The 8,137-nt window shown below is 47.3% G+C and overlaps 1 long non-coding RNA gene across 1 annotated transcript; it reads left to right on the forward strand.

Annotated features, from left to right (window-relative positions):
* The first annotated feature begins 1,331 nt into the window (after positions 1 to 1,331).
* On the forward strand, positions 1,332 to 4,444 carry LOC144173732 (uncharacterized). The gene is made up of 2 exons (XR_013323372.1): positions 1,332 to 1,434; positions 4,296 to 4,444. It is a non-coding gene; the product is annotated as an uncharacterized LOC144173732 (long non-coding RNA).
* Positions 4,445 to 8,137: the final 3,693 nt, after the last annotated feature.

The following is an 8,137-nucleotide window of genomic DNA, read 5'->3' on the forward strand; positions in this document are numbered from 1 at the left end:
GCAGGGCAACGTCGCAACAGTAGTGACTGAGCTGGGATGCCCCAGTCCCAACAGTGTATGTGTATGTGTTTTGGAGGCTTGGAGCGGGTATCGCTCGCAGTCGACGGCCGCAGTGCACCCAGTTGCTGCCGGTGCTTGCCAGCTGTTACAGCACTGTCCAACTGCTCTGGCGTGCTTTGTGACCTCCAAAACAAAGTTTGCAGACAGGCTTTTCGGAGGCGTGATAGCTTGCGCTGACGTCACTGTGTTCCCGGGTTGGTGCGTTGGTTGCACAGTGGAAATCTGCAGCTCTTGGTTCGAGAAGCGCTGATGAAGCTTAGAGCTATCGATAAAAAAGTGCGGTGGCGTCGTTATGGGCAAGCAACATGTTTTACGAGACGTTCCAAGACGCGAGCTAAATGTAAAAACTAGGGGTGTGCGAATATTCGAAACCTCAAATATTCGATTCGAATTTTTTGGTATTTGATTCGATTCGAAGGGCACTGTTATTGTTCGAAATATTCGAACCACCCAAAACTCAAAAAATAAATTCAGAGCGTGTCTCAGCAGCAAAGTTGTGGAGCATATACACAGCGAACGGTACGTGCTTTCGCAGACTGTATCGGTGTATATTCGTAGTTACAGTGGAATCTCGATGATACGATTCTGGGGGCGTGAATTTCGCGATGATACGAATTTCCGAAATGTCCCGGCGAAATTGCATTGTTTAACGGGAAAACTTTCGGCTGTTACAAACGGACCTGCGCGGCCCGGCGGAAGATACGAACGAGCCGGCGAGGCACCCGACTGCCGAACGAGCAAATGATGGCTCTTGCTCCCCTCTTTGTCACTCTTTCTCCAGAAACGGCCGGGATGTTGTTTTCTGCTCGCGAAAACGCTCTGCCCACGTTCAACGCGCGCTGCACGCTGCACGCGGCGCGGCCGGCGGCGTCAACATGGCGTCGGCTCCAGCCGCGAAGTGGCGCGGGCGCTCGAGCGACCGCTTCTAACCACTCTTTAAAATGCGGCTCAAGGGAGACACGAAGTTGCTTGTGCGGTAAAGGAGCTGATAATGCATGCGAAAACGGTACTATAAAACATCAGCGCGAAAGCGCCCACGAAATATTTGCCGGGGTGCTAAGCCTAACCATCTCCGGCGGAGCCAAGCCGGCTGTCTAGATCTCATCGCAAGTAGTCAGGCTCCTCCATTCACGAGAGCTTCGCCGCTGCGACATTCCACAATAAAACACGATAAAAACAACGTAGTCTACTCTCGCTACCAGACCACTGCTCGGTCGTGATCTGCGCCCTCAAGTGTACTTTTTTTTTTCGTTTTCTTTTTTTTTTTTGTCTCTCGCGCGAATCGGCGTGATGGCGGCTGTGTTGTAGCGTAGGTGCGGTCGTCGTTTTTCAGCAGCGGCCGGTTAACCAACGGATCGCCAGCGATGCGACATGGTGAGTGTGGTGAATACATACGACCCGTTTGTTACGATTCAATGCTTTTAATACCTCTACGCTTCCTTCTTTGCTGTCCCGTCCCGAGACTGTTGTCGCGAGGTTTCACATTCAATCGAAGAGCCCCAATAATATTCCATGTCCTGCTTCTTCCGCACAATGCATCACATTCGTTGTGGTGTTGGTCAAGGGTGGCGAATACGGTCATCCGGCACTGGGGTCAGGTGGAGATCCCGTTGGGTAAATCCATTTTCTAGTGATGTGGGGTGTGAGAGCTGCGTTGGCCCTAGCTTTGTTGACGAATACTTCCGCAGAGCGAGGCATCGGGGGAGCCAGGTAGCCAGGAGGGGTAACGGAAGAAAGACGGCACTTCTGTGCCTGGCGTGCGTGATCAAAAAACAATTCACAATTCACAATTACTGCTTTTTTTTTTTGAAACTTACCCACATATTCAGGGCTGTTCTGCACAGCTCTGGTGTAATGTGGAAAAGCCATCCATGCCAGTGGTGTAACTCTTCCTATTGCTGGATTCCTTACCATCTTCGAAACCCAGCCGAAGCAGCAGCCATTGCATTGGCTCTTCCTCCTGTATTAGCGTACTCACAAACTTGCAGGCAGCATGCGGGTGCTTTTCCTTGGGACTTTCACAGCGACCATTTCCTTTCAGTGGCCCTAGACTGTCATTGTCCCTGCCCATGCATCTCTTCATTGGAATAATGTGGCACGGGCTCTGTGACCTTGCATTCAAGGCATTTACACCCTGCTCCAAGACTGTCCCATCCTGTACCTTTTCTCAAAGTTAAGAATGTTTACCTCTGCCGGGCCTCCCACCTCTCTCCCCCCCCACCCCCCACTCTTTTTCCATGGCAGGTGGGTGCATCTAAAACGATCGTTAAACCCACGCTCACTATCACCACCTTTGCGCAAACTTCACAGGATTTCATCTAACACAACAATTGCTGTTACTACCTCAATACCCCCTCACACTACACCCCACCTGGCATGGCTCTCCCACAAACTCCCTCTCTCCCCCTCCTCAAAGCAGTGGAAGGGCTTGCTGCACAGCAACTTGCTCAGACAGTGAGTTGATGATCTCCCAGGGCAGTACAGCTGTGAATGCACGCAGCCTACCACCTATGGGACGAATAACCACCCACTGCGTCTTTTTCCGTTTCCCCTTCCCCTTATTTTAATAACTGTTTTCAACAATGCTGCAAATGTGCTTGGAACTTAGCAATAGAGTAAACACTAATTATGCAGTGTTAATATTTGCAAACTACCCTCACCAAAATAATTTTTTCTTAAAGGCCAACTGCACTAAAATTTCAACCTCTTGAAAACGATATTCCTGTATGGTCTTCTGAAAAAGAAAGCTAGTTGAAAATACAACAGCTGAAATACTTGCGTGGAAGCCGCAAGCGGTCAGCAAAAATCGTCGATTTTGAAACCAAAATCGAGAAGAGCGCAGCCATTGGAGTGATGTTGCGGCTGTCCAGCGCGCAAGTTCTGCGTGCTCATGGGGCAGCAAATAGGTGAAGTGATCACAGCAGAGCTCGACTGGTTCTCCAGTTGCGTGGCTGGCTGGGGAAAGAAGCCCCCGTCGGCTGGAGCATAACAGGCACATCATAGCTGTTTGTGATGCGCTGGCAGGTGTAGCGTGGTCTGACGCGGAGCTTTCTTCCGACTGATTAACGAAGCGTTTCGCGGGGCCACCACTAGTGTCCCAGCTGATTTGGTGGTACCAACGCCGCCTGTATGATTATTGCCTAACACGTGAGCGAAAAAATGGCCAAACAGCCACTCTCCTGTTGCTCTCTCCTACCCTTCCCCGCTCCGTAGCCTTCCTTTGTGCTTTCATGTCCGCCCGCCAGCACTGCTTCTCGGAAACTATGCAAAATATTTAAAGTTTGTTTAGGGTTCCCCAGGTGGCGCTCCTACGCCTTGTTTTTCACCATGCCTGTCTGTCTTGGTCTGTCCCTGATAAAACCGCCTTTGCCTCGGAGCAAAATCACTTGTGCTGCCGCAGGCTGGTGCCAACTTTGCGCTCTTATCTACTTGAATCACGGGCCCCGAAATTTTCTGAGTGGGGCATACCCCCCTCTGTCCCCTCCGCATTTCGGTCTTGTTTTCTCCCCGCTGTTCGCACTCTGCATCGGTATGCACTTTTAAAATTGAAGACTGTACTGTAGAGGCGTCTAGACGGCGTGGCGGAACCCTCAGCTGCTTATCCTTTTTTTCTGTAATCTTCTAAACTTTACAAGCACGTGATATTTTTCGAAAGTAATGGTGGAAGCGAGCGCCTGAATGAAAAATGTGCAGGCAATTTTTTCCTCCCTAAATCGTCCAGAGAGAAAAAAACATCAGTAAAATAATGGCTGCACCTTCCTAAAATATAGTTTTTCTGTTCACTATTTATCTACCTGACAATTAATATGTTCTTACACATATATTTCAGTTCCTCCTCCGTCAGTTACCTTTGGAAAAATGCAGCAAGTATAAAGCAAGCAACATGTTGAACGAGATCCCCAGTGCGCCCCAGAACTATCACCCCGTCGCGCCTAAGATGTGACCGAAACGGCTCTTGAAACCCAACAGGCAAGCGTCATAAAAGTGGGTGCAGCGTTTGCGACTCCAGAGCAGTGACGTAAGGAGAAATGTCCGCCGGCGCGCACCACATAGCAGATGAGTGGCTGAACTAAGCGTCCCTACCCTTCCTATTGAAAAGCACGCGACGTGTCAAGCAATGTTTATACAGGCGGCGTTGGGTGGTACTTATTACAAATTGATAAATCTGGCCGAGCTGAAATGTGAGTACCGTTGGCCTTTAATGAGTAACCCTGACCATTCCTTGATTTTTCCAGGTGCCATTCTGTCACGGGGCATGATGGACAATTCCCATGGCTGACCATTGATGACAATTACGAGGGAGAAGCTGCGTGGGGGCGAAGCCAGCACTGACTCTCATGGCCATTTTGTAAATGATGTAAATAGATCGCTCATAACCTTCAACCATGGTTCGTCTTATCTGCTGTGCCACAACATTACAGTTCTTTGCTAAGTTTCGCAGTTGCTACAAATCCTGTTGTAGAGCAAACCTTTTATTCACGTTAAAGGGGCCATTAGGACAAAATACCAGTTTCACTCACAACATTGGGTGTCTTATAGAGCCCCGACTGCTTGCCAAGCAGCGAATAATGCTTTATTCATTAAGAGATTACACAATTTAAGCCAAAGTTTCAATCCTCTCGCTAAATATGTCTCTTGTGATGTCAGCGATGATGTATCCAGGGCAGGCATTTGAAATGAATGTTGAGCACGTTAACTAGGGCTGCAGCAGATGGGGAAACCTTGCCTTGCATCCGACAAGGATGCAACATCTTGCGGTGACAGGCCTCCGCGTAGGCGATGCAACTGCATACACTACATGGATACATGGGCCTCATCATCAGTCTCTCTTGGACTTCTGCGAAGTGAACATTTTCATGTTCAATTAACTTTCGTCATCATCAACTCCTACTCCCTCATCTATGCCCTGTGGCAAAATAAATGCCTTATAATTTCATTTCTTCGTTTACCGCTGGTCCTCTAGATGGCGCATGAATACCACTCAGACCTTAACTCAGGCCCACTGTCCATACTCACTTTGTTTTTGAGCGTATGTGCACCTGGCTTGTATTTCTGGCTTGTCTTTGTTACAGCATGTAGTAATCGTTTCGTGAAATATAGGGTATGCTCAAGAAATAGGGTCATGCAAGACGATGTCGCTTACACCAATCGGCCAGTGTTCTGAGAAAACTCCAAAGCGCCATACTGCTGAGCAGCTCCAACAAGCATAGTGTGCACAGCACAACAGTGCACAGTGGTACTTTTGTTTAGTTTACATAATTTTTTCAAGTTCCATTGTTCACCCGATTCTTACTATTATAAAATGAAAAAAAAAAAAAACTTGTTTTTCAAGCTCATAAGCCCTACCTAAGAGCTAGCACTTGCTGGCCTCAGCCAGTTGCACTGCGTCCCATAATGTGTGCCAGTGTCATACTAATGAGGCAGTCATTCCAATGAACCAAACATTCATTTTTTCTTCATGGACTAACAGGGATTTACTTTTTCGTGGCATTTACAGTGAAACCTCATAAGAACTGAAAGGTAGCTTTGTTATAGGTAGTCTACTAATAGTAACGTGATGAAAACAAATAACTTGCAACTCCTGTTGTATCCCTTACTTCATTATGGCTCATTTTGTTGCCTCGCATGACCTGTCACACTTGCTGAGGAAGTGACACGGCAACACCAAAATGGTCAGAAATGGAAAGACATTTATTCTGCACTTCAGCTAGACAAATGATGACTAGCCGTGGATCACGGCATGTGTAACTTTGCCTATGTAATTTGCTTGTGCACAACTGCTCATCCGTTATACTGCTCCTTGCGCGTCGTTTCAAATTGTGGTAACCGGACAACGGTGGCGGTGGTCAATCCCACGGGATATGTCCCAGGGGAAGACGAAGATGTGGCATGACATGGCCTGGATTAGAACATGGCCAACAGTGCTGGACTAGGTGTGCACAGCGTGACCTGCTGATGATCGGACCTTGGGGGAACGGGACTTCCAGTAAAGGTGTGGTTTTCCAGGGACCCCATGTCTTTCTTGGGAACCACAGTCGGGTGAAAGGACCCTGGTACTAGAAAATAATGCCCTGCCATTACCTCAATGTGATGAATTTTGATCGGCCCATAAATCTCAAAGAAGTTTTCTGGTAACACAGGTAACCATTCAACAGAAGTATTTTGTTATTAAAGCGTACAAATTTATTGCTCCATTTTTCTGCACATCCAAAGATGGCCCAGTGTGTCGCAGTCACCGTGGCCATGGTCAGCTGCAAAAGAAGCAAAGTTTCACTTCAGATGACGGTCAGCTGAACTCTGAATTACATGCAGTAGCTACAGGGCCGTACCCAGAGGGGGAGTTTGGGGGTTTGAACCCCTCCCGAAATCGTTTCCAAGCAGCATGTAAGCAATACTTACTGTTGTTTCGGGAAAACTACCTCCTTCCCAAAATCCATACCCCCCCCCCAAAAAAAAATCTGGCTATGGTCCTGAGTAGCTATAATGGGAATCACAAGTTGGGTGCCACATGAAGACAGCACCAAAGAATGGTTGATAAACCGGAAGGATAAGCAGTCTAATTTCGGGTTTAACACACCAAATAACACTTTCACCTGCATGCCTACCCTTGAGTTTACATTACAACTGATTTGCATGACTCAACACTCGCACACACACACACACGCACTACTTCTCAAGCAGCTCTTAGGTGCAGCATCCGGTGGCGAATACTCCAAGCAACAAAAACAGCTCAGATTTGTTTCTACGAAACGGAAGCCTAATCATGCTGCACCCGGAAAAATGGCCAAGCCAACAATAACTGAGCAGAAGGCTGTAGAAGATGTTCTCCAAGCTGCGGGTAGGTCTGATGGCCAGCACACAGCATTTGATCACACGTACTAAAGGGAGCACTAGTACCAGAGGCCTTCATACTAAAAAACTGAACCCTAAAATTTCTCCTATGAACAGCAGCATGTTTAATTTATTTGCATGAAAGGAAAACAATGCAAACTTATTTACCTTTTCACGTTATTTTTTCTTCACCTGGTACAATGCTTGAACAATTGTTTGTGGGGTTTGTGCCAAAGCTACACCTTCGCTAAAGGCACACTGTAGTGGAGGGCTCGGGATTAATTTTGACCACCTGGGGATCTTTAGCGAGCACCGAATCTTGACCGTACGGGCGTTTTTGCTTTCCGCCTCCATCCGAAATGCAGCCGCCATGGCCGGGAATCGAACCCGCGTCCTTGGGCTCAGCAGCGCAACACCATAGCCACTGCAGTGGGTCCCATGATGCCTGAATGGTTTACCCAATCTCAGCTCCACCCGCTGCAGTCGATCAAGCGATCGGCACAGTAGGGAGGTAGTTTTTATGCCGATTAGCAAACTTCAACAATTAAAAAATAAAAAGTAGAAGCAGCAAATACTCAAGACTGCATAAGACAGGTGTATCAGTGTGTATCACTTGCACCATCAGGCAGAGAAATTGAATTGAAATTCAATTTTGTAGATGGCGCATGGGTTGACGGATGTCTGAACGTGCAGAATTAATCACACGTGATTACCCCTTTATTTGTTCTTTTTCTTTCTGCACAGTTTTATTTGTCCTTAGCTTGTTTTTAAAAAGAGTGTCTGTATAATAAACTGCAGTTGTAGTAGCGCACTTGCGTTGTCTTTCACAGCCCCTGTCCATTTTATTGCCCTCCACTGTTCGAGCAATGGAATATCAACTAGGCCAACCCGTCACATTAAATCAGTTTTGGTGAGACTGCCCTTGTACTTTCAAAAATGTTGCGGGTACCTTAAAGTCACTTGTCAAAAATGATAGCCAACTTGAGCAGTTTTCCTTTCCCTCTTTGTCACTCCTTTATCCCTAGCTCCTTAACCACCGGTGATATAGTATGTACAGAGAGCAACACACTTATCTATCACACAACTGTCGTACTTCTAGCCTCATCCTTCCTCGCCCGAAAAGAATATAAAGAAAACTACTATGGCATTCTTAAATCTTACCGACCACTTTTGGCCTCACAGTTTTTGTAAAAGATTGTTTCCGCCGTTTTCAGAGGCTCGCTGTAACAGACAAGTGTGTGGCACA

This window comes from Haemaphysalis longicornis, unplaced genomic scaffold, assembly GCF_048455015.1.
Source record: "Haemaphysalis longicornis isolate Haplotype H1 unplaced genomic scaffold, Haemaphysalis longicornis Haplotype H1 scaffold_3, whole genome shotgun sequence".
NCBI classification, from domain to species: Eukaryota; Metazoa; Arthropoda; class Arachnida; order Ixodida; family Ixodidae; genus Haemaphysalis; species Haemaphysalis longicornis.